Source organism: Cucurbita maxima, unplaced genomic scaffold (assembly GCF_002738345.1).
Source record: "Cucurbita maxima cultivar Rimu unplaced genomic scaffold, Cmax_1.0 Cma_Scf00179, whole genome shotgun sequence".
Taxonomy (NCBI): domain Eukaryota; kingdom Viridiplantae; phylum Streptophyta; class Magnoliopsida; order Cucurbitales; family Cucurbitaceae; genus Cucurbita; species Cucurbita maxima.
This window is the reverse complement of record NW_019272195.1, coordinates 1-11326: the sequence shown is the minus strand read 5'-3', so window position 1 is coordinate 11326 and position 11326 is coordinate 1. Positions and strand designations below refer to the sequence as shown.

The 11326-nt window shown below is 36.7% G+C and overlaps 3 non-coding genes across 3 annotated transcripts; all 3 read left to right on the top strand.

Annotated features, from left to right (window-relative positions):
• The first annotated feature begins 6460 nt into the window (after window positions 1–6460).
• TRNAD-GUC lies at window positions 6461–6532 on the top strand. The gene has a single exon. It is a non-coding gene; the product is annotated as a tRNA-Asp (tRNA).
• Window positions 6533–7306: 774 nt separating this feature from the next.
• On the top strand, window positions 7307–7378 carry TRNAD-GUC. The gene has a single exon. It is a non-coding gene; the product is annotated as a tRNA-Asp (tRNA).
• Window positions 7379–8297: 919 nt separating this feature from the next.
• TRNAD-GUC lies at window positions 8298–8369 on the top strand. The gene has a single exon. It is a non-coding gene; the product is annotated as a tRNA-Asp (tRNA).
• Window positions 8370–11326: the final 2957 nt, after the last annotated feature.

The following is an 11326-nucleotide window of genomic DNA, read 5'->3' as shown; positions in this document are numbered from 1 at the left end:
TTACTTTTTGTAACGGCCATGGATAAAATCTTGTTTGTAAACAAATATTTTATTTTTGGAAAGTCGTCGTTGTAGAGTGGTGAATACTCCCACGAGTTTGATCCCCCACAGCGACACTTTTTTTTTTCTTTTGAATTCAAAATTTGGTAGTGGTTAACGGGATGATTTGGGTTTGTTCCCCAACAACGAAATTCGAGATTGGATTCCTTTTTCTCTCGTGTGTTAACAAATAATATATTTTTCAGAGGTCGATGTAATACATTAGTGAGTATTCCCGCTTGTCACTCGAGAGACTTGAGTTGGAACCCAGACAATAATAAATTTAATTTTCTTTTGACAATTTTCAGAGGATTTGAAATTGGATTACTTGTTCCGAATCTTCTATTGATAAAATCTAGAGAGTTGACAATGGATCACTTTTTCTAAAGACGATTAGTAAAATCTTGAGCCTTAACAAATAATTTATTTTTTATGGGTCGTTTTAGTGGTACAATGGGGAGTACGTTCGCTTGTCACTCGAGTTATTATGTTCTAGAGGTCGTTGTAATACAAGGGTGAGCATTCCTACTTGTCACTCGAGTGACCTGAGTTTGATCCCGAACAATAACAAGTTTAATCTTGTTTTGACAATTTTAGTTGGATTCAAAATTGGATTACTTTTTGTAACGGCGATTGATAAAACATGGTGTGTTGACAAATATTATATTTTTTGAAAGTCGTCGTTGTAGAGTGGTGAGTACTCAAGCGAGTTTAATATCCCGAAGAGACGATTTTTAATTTCTTTTGAATTCAAAATTCGGTAGTGGTGAACCAGATGATTTAGGTTTGTTCCCCAACAACGAAATTCGAGATTGGATTCCTTTTTCTCTCGTGTGTTAACAAATAATATATTTTTTCAGAGGTCGATGTAATACAGTAGTGAGTATTCCCGCTTGTCACTCGAGAAATCTGAGTTTGAACCCCGGACAATAATAAGTTTAATTTTCTTTTTATAATTTCACCAAATTAGTAATTGGATTACTTATTTCAAAATTTAGATTGATAAAATCTAGAGTGTTTAATGGATCACTTTTTCTAAAGGCGATTGGTATAATCTGGAGCGTTAACAAATAATTTATTTATTATGAGTTGTTGTAGTATAGTGGTGAGTATTCCTGCCTGTCACGTATGTGACTTAGGTAGGTTTGATCCTTGAAAACGACTATTTTAGTTTTTTTCTTTTTGTATTTTTAACGAAACTCGAATTTTGACATTGGTGAACTTGTGTGGTAGGTAGTTTGGGTTCGATCCCCAACAACAGTAGTTTGAAAAGAAAGTCAACTAAAACATTGTTTATGAAATCTTGAGTTTGATCCCACACAATAACAAGTTTAATCATGTTTTGAAAATTTTAGTAGGATTCAAAATTGGATTACTTTTTGTAACGGCGATTGATAAAACCTGGTGTGTTGACAAATATTATATTTTTCGAAAGTCGTCGTTGTAGAGTGGTGAGTACTCCCACGAGTTTGATCCCCCGCAGCGACGACTTTTAATTTTCTTTTGAATTCTAAATTTGGTAGTGGTGAACCGGATGGTTTGGGTTTGTTTCCCAACATTGAAATTCGGGATTGGATTCCTTTTTCTCTCGTGTGTTAACAAATAATATATTTTTCAGAGGTTGATGTAATATAGTAGTGAGTATTCCCGCTTGTCACTCGAGAGACCGACAATAATAAGCTTAATTTTCTTTTGAAAATTTGCACCGCATTTGAAATTGAATTACTTGTTCCGAATCTTCGATTGATAAAATCTAGAGAGTTTACAATGGATCACTTTTTCTAAAGACGATTGGTAAAATCTTGATCGTTAACAAATAATTTATTTATTATGAGTTTAGTATAGTGGTCAGTATTTCTGCCTATCACGTAGCTTAGGTGACCCAGGTTTCATCCTCGAAAACGACTATTATTTTAGTTTGTTTCTTTCCGTAGTTTTAACGAAACTCCAAATTGGACACAGGTGAACCTGTCATGCCGGTAATTTAGACAGAGGTGAGTATTTCCGCTTGTCACTAGAGTTATTATGTTCGAGAGGTCATTGTAATACAAGGGCGGACATTCCTACTTGTAACTCGAGTGATATGAGTTTGATCCCGAACAATAACATGTTTAATCTTGTTTTGACAATTTTAGTAAGATTTAGTATTGGATTACTTTTTGTAAAAGCGATTGATAAAATCTGATGTGTTAACAAATATTATATTTTTCGAAAGTCGTCATTGTAGAGTGGTGAGTATTCCCGCAAGTTTGATCCCCCGCAGCGACAATTTTTAATTTTCTTTTGAATTCAAAATTCGGTAGCGGTGAACTGCATGATTCGGGTTTGTTCCCGCTTGTCACTCGAGAAACCTGAGTTTGAACCCCGATAATAATAAGTGAATTTTCTTTTGATAATTTCACCGGATTAGTAATTGAATTACTTGTTCCGAATCTTCGATTGATAAAATCTAGATCGTTGACAATGGATCGCTTTTTCTAAATGCGATTGGTAAAATCTGGAGCGTTAACAAATAATTTATTTTTTATGAGTTGTTGTAGTACAGTGGTGAGTATTCCTGTCTCTTATGTAGGAGACCTGGGTTCGATCCTAGAAAATTTGTATTTTAGTTTGTTTTCTTTCTGTAGTTTTAATGAAACTCAAAATTGGACCGAGGTGAACCTGTCATGCCGATAATTTGGTTTGAAAAGAAAGTCATATAGTGGTGAGTATTTCCGCTAGTCACTTAAGTGACCAAATAACAAGTTTAATCATGTTTTGACAATTTTAGTAGGATTCAAAATTGGATTACTTTTTGTAACGATAAAACCTGGTGTGTTGACAAATATTATATTTTTCGAACGTTGTTGTAGAGTGGAGAGTACTCCAGCGAGTTTAATCTCCCGCATAGACTATTTTAATTTTCTTTTGAATTCAAAATTCGGTAGTGGTGAACCGGATGATTTAGGTTTGTTTCCCAACAACGAAATTCAGGATTAGATTCCTTTTTCTATCGTGTGTTAACAAATAATATATTTTTCAGAGGTCGATGTAATACAGTAGTGAGTATTCCCGCTTGTAACTCGAGAGACTTGAGTTTGAACCCCGAAAATAATAAGTTTAATTTTCTTTTGACAATTTTCACCGAATTTGTTCTGAATCTTCGATTGATAATACAGCAGTGTAATATAGCGGTGAACATGTCATGCCAGTAGTTTAGGTTCGATATCGATCCCCAACAACGGTAGTTTGAAATGAAAGTCGGTTAAAAAATTGTTTATGAAATCTTGTGTGTTAACATATAATATGTTTTCAGAGGTCGTTGTAGTGGTACAATGGTGAGTATTTCCGCTTGTCACTCGAGTGACAAGAGTTTGATCCCGAACATCAACAAGTTTATTCTTGTTTTGACAATTTTAGTCACATTCAAAATTGGATTACTTTTTGTAACGGCGATTGATAAAATCTGATGTGTTAACAAATATTATATTTTCCAAAGTCGTCGTTGTAGAGTGGTGAGTATTTCTTCGAGTTTGATCCGCCGCACCAGACTGTTTTTAATTTTCATTTGAATTTGAAATTCGGGTTTGGATTTCTTTTTCTTCCGTGTGTTTACAAATAATATATTTTTCAGAGGTCGATGTAATACAGTAGTGAGTATTCCCGCTTGTCACTCGACAGACATGAGTTTGAACCCCGACAATAATAAGTTTAATTTTCTTTTGACAATTTTCACCGGAGTTGAATTTGGATTACTTGTTCCGAATCTTCGATTGATAAAATCTAGAGCGTTGACAATGGATCGCTTTTTCTAAAGACGATTGGTAAAATTTGGAGCGTTAAGAAATAATTTATTTTTTATGAGTCGTTGTAGTATAGCGGTGAGTATTCCAGCCTGTCACGCAGGCGTCCCGGGTTCGATTCCTGGCAACGGCGATTTTAGTTGTTTTCTTTCCGTAATTTTAACGGAACTCGAAATTGGACAGCGGTGAACCTGTCATGCCGGTAGTTTGGGATCGATCCCCAACAACGGTAGTTTGAAAAGAAAGTCGGCTAAACAATTGTTTATGAAATCTTGTGTGTTAACATATAATATGTTTTCAGAGGTCGTTGTAGTGGTACAGTGGTGAGTATTTCCGCTTGTCACTCGAGTTATTATGTTCAAAAGGTCGTTGTAATACAAGGGCGAGCATTCCTGCTTGCACTCGAGTGACATGAGTTTGATCCCGAACAACAACAAGTTTAATCTTGTTTTGACAATTTTAGTCGCATTCAAAATTGGATTACTTTTTGTAACGGCGATTGATAAAATCTGATGTGTTAACAAATATTATATTGTTCAAAGTCGTCGTTGTAGAGTGGTGAGTATTCCTGCGAGTTTGATCCGCCGCAGCAGACTGTTTTTAATTTTCTTTTGAATTTGAAATTCGGGATTGGATTCCTTTTTCTCCCGTGTGTTTACAAATAATATATTTTTCAGAGGTCGATGTAATACAGTAGTGAGTATTCCCGCTTGTCACTCGATAGACATGAGTTTGAACCCCGACAATAATAAGTTTAATTTTCTTTTGACAATTTTCACCGGAGTTGAATTTGGATTACTTGTTCCGAATCTTCGATTGATAAAATCTAGAGCGTTGACAATGGATCGCTTTTTCTAAAGTCGATTGGTAAAATTTGGAGCGTTAAGAAATAATTTATTTTTTATGAGTCGTTGTAGTATAGCGGTGAGTATTCCAGCCTGTCACGCAGGCGTCCCGGGTTCGATTCCTGGCAACGACGATTTTAGTTGTTTTCTTTCCGTAATTTGAACGGCGATTTTAGTTGTTTTCTTTCCGTAATTTTAACGGAACTCGAAATGGGACAGCGGTGAACCTGTCATGCCCAGTAGTTTGGGATCGAACCCCAACAACACGGTAGTTTGAAAAGAAAGTTGGCTAAACAATTGTTTATGAAATCTTGTGTGTTAACATATAATATGTTTTCAGAGGTCGTTGTAGTGGTACAGTGGTGAGTATTTCCGCTTGTCACTCGAGTTATTATGTTCAAAAGGTCGTTGTAATACAAGGGCGAGCATTCCTGCTTGCACTCGAGTGACATGAGTTTGATCCCGAACAACAACAAGTTTAATCTTGTTTTGACAATTTTAGTCGCATTCAAAATTGGATTACTTTTTGTAACGGCGATTGATAAAATCTGATGTGTTAACAAATATTATATTGTTCAAAGTCGTCGTTGTAGAGTGGTGAGTATTCCTACGAGTTTGATCCGCCGCAGCAGACTGTTTTTTATTTTCTTTTGAATTTGAAATTCGGGATTGGATTCCTTTTTCTCCCGTGTGTTTACAAATAATATATTTTTCAGAGGTCGATGTAATACAGTAGTGAGTATTCCCGCTTGTCACTCGATAGACATGAGTTTGAACCCCGACAATAATAAGTTTAATTTTCTTTTGACAATTGTCACCGAATTTGAATTTGGATTACTTGTTCCGAATCTTCGATTGATAAAATCTAGAGCGTTGACAATGGATCGCTTTTTCTAAAGACGATTGGTAAAATCTGGAGCGTTAAGAAATAATTTATTTTTTATGAGTTGTTTTAGTATAGTGGTGAGTATACCTGCCTGTCACGCAGGTGACCCCGGGTTCGATCCCCGACAACGGCGATTTTAGTTGTTTTCTTTCCGTAATTTTAACGGAACTCGAAATTGGACAGCGGTAAACCGTTCATGCCGGTAGTTTGGGATCGAACCCCAACAACACGGTAGTTTGAAAAGAAAGTTGGCTAAACAATTGTATGAAATCTTGTGTGTTAACATATAATATGTTTTCAGAGGTCGTTGTAGTGGTACAGTGGTGAGTATTTCCGCTTGTCACTCGAGTTATTATGTTACAAGAGGTCGTTGTAATACAAGGGCGAGCATTCCTGCTTGCACTCGAGTGACATGAGTTTGATCCCGAACAACAACAAGTTTAATCTTGTTTTGACAATTTTAGTCGCATTCAAAATTGGATTACTTTTTGTAACGGCGATTGATAAAATCCGATGTGTTAACAAATATTATATTGTTCAAAGTAGTCGTTGTAGAGTGGTGAGTATTCCTGCGAGTTTGATCCGCCGCAGCAGACTGTTTTTAATTTTCTTTTGAATTTGAAATTCGGGATTTCATTCCTTTTTTCCCCCTGTGTTTACAAATAATATATTTTTCAGAGGTCGATGTAATACAGTAGTGAGTATTCCCGCTTGTCACTCGATAGACATGAGTTTGAACCCCGACAATAATAAGTTTAATTTTCTTTTGACAATTTTCACCGGATTTGAATTTGGATTACTTGTTCCGAATCTTGGATTGATAAAATCTAGAGCGTTGACAATGGGTCGCTTTTTCTAAAGACGATTGGTAAAATTTGGAGTGTTAAGACATAATTTATTTTTTATGAGTCGTTGTAGTATAGTGGTGAGTATTCCTGCCTGTCACGCAGGTGACCCGGGTTCGATCCCCGGCAACGGCGATTTTAGTTGTTTTCTTTCCGTAATTTTAACGGAACTCGAAATTGGACAGCGGTGAACCTGTCATGCCGGTAGTTTGGGATCGAACCCCAACAACGGTAGTTTGAAAAGAAAGTTGGCTAAACAATTGTTTATGAAATCTTGTGTGTTAACATATAATATGTTTTCAGAGGTCGTTGTAGTGGTACAGTGGTGAGTATTTCCGCTTGTCACTCGAGTTATTATGTTCCAAAGGTCGTTGTAATACAAGGGCGAGCATTCCTGCTTGCACTCGAGTGACATGAGTTTGATCCCGAACAACAACAAGTTTAATCTTGTTTTGACAATTTTAGTCGCATTCAAAATTGGATTACTTTTTGTAACGGCGATTGATAAAATCTGATGTGTTAACAAATATTATATTGTTCAAAGTCGTCGTTGTAGAGTGGTGAGTATTCCTGCGAGTTTGATCCGCCGCAGCAGACTGTTTTTAATTTTCTTTTGAATTTGAAATTCGGGATTGGATTCCTTTTTCTCCCGTGTGTTTACAAATAATATATTTTTCAGAGGTCGATGTAATACAGTAGTGAGTATTCCCGCTTGTCACTCGATAGACATGAGTTTGAACCCCGACAATAATAAGTTTAATTTTCTTTTGACAATTTTCACCGGATTTGAATTTGGATTACTTGTTCCGAATCTTCGATTGATAAAATCTAGAGCGTTGACAATGGGTCGCTTTTTCTAAAGACGATTGGTAAAATTTGGAGCGTTAAGACATAATTTATTTTTTATGAGTCGTTGTAGTATAGTGGTGAGTATTCCTGCCTGTCACGCAGGTGACCCGGGTTCGATCCCCGGCAACGGCGATTTTAGTTGTTTTCTTTCCGTAATTTTAACGGAACTCGAAATTGGATAGCGGTGAACCTATCATGTCGGTAGTTTGGGATCGAACCCCAACAACGGTAGTTTGAAAAGAAAGTTGGCTGAACAATTGTTTATGAAATCTTGTTAACTGTTTATGAAATCTTGTGTGTTAACATATAATATGTTTTCAGAGGTCGTTGTAGTGGTACAGTGGTGAGTATTTCCGCTTGTCACTCGAGTTATTATGTTCCAGAGGTCGTTGTAGTGGTACAGTGGTGAGTATTTCCGCTTGTCACTCGAGTTATTATGTTCCAGAGGTCGTTGTAGTGGTACAGTGGTGAGTATTTCCGCTTGTCACTCGAGTTATTATGTTCTAAAGGTCGTTGTAATACAAGGGCGAGAATTCCTGTTTGCACTCGAGTGACATGAGTTGGATCCCGAACAACAACAAGTTTAATCTTGTTTTGACAATTTTAGTCGCATTCAAAATTGGATAACTTTTTGTAACGACGATTGATAAAATCTGATGTGCTAACAAATATTATATTGTTCAAAGTCGTCGTTGTAGAGTAGTGAGTATTCCTGCGAGTTTGATCCGCCGCAGCAGACTGTTTTTAATTTTCTTTTGAATTTGAAATTCGGGATTGGATTCCTTTTTCTCCCGTGTGTTTACAAATAATATATTTTTCAGAGGTCGATGTAATACAGTAGTGAGTATTCCCGCTTGTCACTCGATAGACATGAGTTTGTACCCCGACAATAATAAGTTTAATTTTCTTTTGTCAATTTTCACCGGATTTGAATTTGGATTACTTGTTCCGAATCTTCGATTGATAAAATCTAGAGCGTTGACAATGGGTCGCTTTTTCTAAAGACGATTGGTAAAATCTGGAGCGTTAAGAAATAATTTATTTTTTATGAGTCGTTGTAGTATAGTGGTGAGTATTCCTGCCTGTCACGCAGGTGACCCGGGTTCGATCCCCGGCAACGGCGATTTTAGTTGTTTTCTTTCCGTAATTTTAACGGAACTCGAAATTGGACAGCGGTGAACCTGTCATGCCGGTAGTTTGGGATCGAACCCCAACAACGGTAGTTTGAAAAGAAAGTTGGCTAAACAATTGTTTATGAAATCTTGTGTGTTAACATATAATATGTTTTCAGAGGTCGTTGTAGTGGTACAGTGGTGAGTATTTCCGCTTGTCACTCGAGTTTTTATGTTCCAAAGGTCGTTGTAATACAAGGGCGAGCATTCCTGCTTGCACTCGAGTGACATGAGTTTGATCCCGAACAACAACAAGTTTAATCTTGTTTTGACAATTTTAGTCGCATTCAAAATTGGATTACTTTTTGTAACGACGATTGATAAAATCTGATGTGCTAACAAATATTATATTGTTCAAAGTCGTCGTTGTAGAGTAGTGAGTATTCCTGCGAGTTTGATCCGCCGCAGCAGACTGTTTTTAATTTTCTTTTGAATTTGAAATTCGGGATTGGATTCCTTTTTCTCCCGTGTGTTTACAAATAATATATTTTTCAGATGTCGATGTAATACAGTAGTGAGTATTCCCGCTTGTCACTCGATAGACATGAGTTTGAACCCCGACAATAATAAGTTTAATTTTCTTTTGACAATTTTCACCGGATTTGAATTTGGATTACTTGTTCCGAATCTTCGATTGATAAAATCTAGAGCGTTGACAATGGGTCGCTTTTTCTAAAGACGATTGGTAAAATTTGGAGCGTTAAGACATAATTTATTTTTTATGAGTCGTTGTAGTATAGTGGTGAGTATTCCTGCCTGTCACGCAGGTGACCCGGGTTCGATCCCCAGCAACGGCGATTTTAGTTGTTTTCTTTCCGTAATTTTAACGGAACTCGAAATTGGACAGCGGTGAACCTATCATGTCGGTAGTTTGGGATCGAACCCCAACAACGGTAGTTTGAAAAGAAAGTTGGCTGAACAATTGTTTATGAAATCTTGTGTGTTAACATATAATATGTTTTCAGAGGTCGTTGTAGTGGTACAGTGGTGAGTATTTCCGCTTGTCACTCGAGTTATTATGTTCCAAAGGTCGTTGTAATACAAGGGCGAGCATTCCCGCTTGCACTCGAGTGACATGAGTTTGATCCCGAACAACAACAAGTTTAATCTTGTTTTGACAATTTTAGTCGCATTCAAAATTGGATTACTTTTTCTAAAGACGATTGATAAAATCTGATGTGCTAACAAATATTATATTGTTCAAAGTCGTCGTTGTAGAGTAGTGAGTATTCCTGCGAGTTTGATCTGCCGCAGCAGACTGTTTTTAATTTTCTTTTGAATTTGAAATTCGGGATTGGATTCCTTTTTCTCCCGTGTGTTTACAAATAATATATTTTTCAGATGTCGATGTAATACAGTAGTGAGTATTCCCGCTTGTCACTCGATAGACATGAGTTTGAACCCCGACAATAATAAGTTTAATTTTCTTTTGACAATTTTCACCGGATTTGAATTTGGATTACTTGTTCCGAATCTTCGATTGATAAAATCTAGAGCGTTGACAATGGGTCGCTTTTTCTAAAGACGATTGGTAAAATTTGGAGCGTTAAGACATAATTTATTTTTTATGAGTCGTTGTAGTATAGTGGTGAGTATTCCTGCCTGTCACGCAGGTGACCAGGGTTCGATCCCCGGCAACGGCGATTTTAGTTTTTTTCTTTCCGTAATTTTAACGGAACTCGAAATTGGACAGCGGTGAACCTATCATGTCGTTTAGTTTTTTTCTTTCCGTAATTTTAACGGAACTCGAAATTGGACAGCGGTGAACCTATCATGTCGGTAGTTTGGGATCGAACCCCAACAACGGTAGTTTGAAAAGAAAGTTGGCTGAACAATTGTATATGAAATCTTGTGTGTTAACATATAATATGTTTTCAGAGGTCGTTGTAGTGGTACAGTGGTGAGTATTTCCGCTTGTCACTCGAGTTATTATGTTCCAAAGGTCGTTGTAATACATGGGCGAGCATTCCCGCTTGCACTCGAGTGACATGAGTTTGATCCCGAACAACAACAAGTTTAATCTTGTTTTGACAATTTTAGTCGCATTCAAAATTGGATTACTTTTTGTAACGACGATTGATAAAATCTGATGTGCTAACAAATATTATATTGTTCAAAGTCGTCGTTGTAGAGTAGTGAGTATTCCTGCGAGTTTGATCCGCCGCAGCAGACTGTTTTTAATTTTCTTTTGAATTTGAAATTCGGGATTGGATTCCTTTTTCTCCCGTGTGTTTACAAATAATATATTTTTCAAATGTCGATGTAATACAGTAGTGAGTATTCCCGCTTGTCACTCGATAGACATGAGTTTGAACCCCGACAATAATAAGTTTAATTTTCTTTTGACAATTTTCACCGGATTTGAATTTGGATTACTTGTTNAATCTTCGATTGATAAAATCTAGAGCGTTGACAATGGATCGCTTTTTCTAAAGACGATTGGTAAAATTTGGAGCGTTAAGAAATAATTTATTTTTTATGAGTCGTTGTAGTATAGCGGTGAGTATTCAAGCCTGTCACGCAGGCGTCCCGGGTTCGATTCCTTGCAACGGCGATTTTAGTTGTTTTCTTTCCGTAATTTCAACGGAGATTTTAGTTGTTTTCTTTCCGTAATTTTAACGGAACTCGAAATGGGACAGCGGTGAACCTGTCATGTCGGTAGTTTGGGATCGAACCCCAACAACGGTAGTTTGAAAAGAAAGTTGGCTGAACAATTGTTTATGAAATCTTGTGTGTTAACATATAATATGTTTTTAGAGGTCGTTGTAGTGGTACAGTGGTGAGCATTCCCGCTTGCACTCGAGTGACATGAGTTTGATCCCGAACAACAACAAGTTTAATCTTGTTTTGACAATTTTAGTCGCATTCAAAATTGGATTACTTTTTGTAACGACGATTGATAAAATCT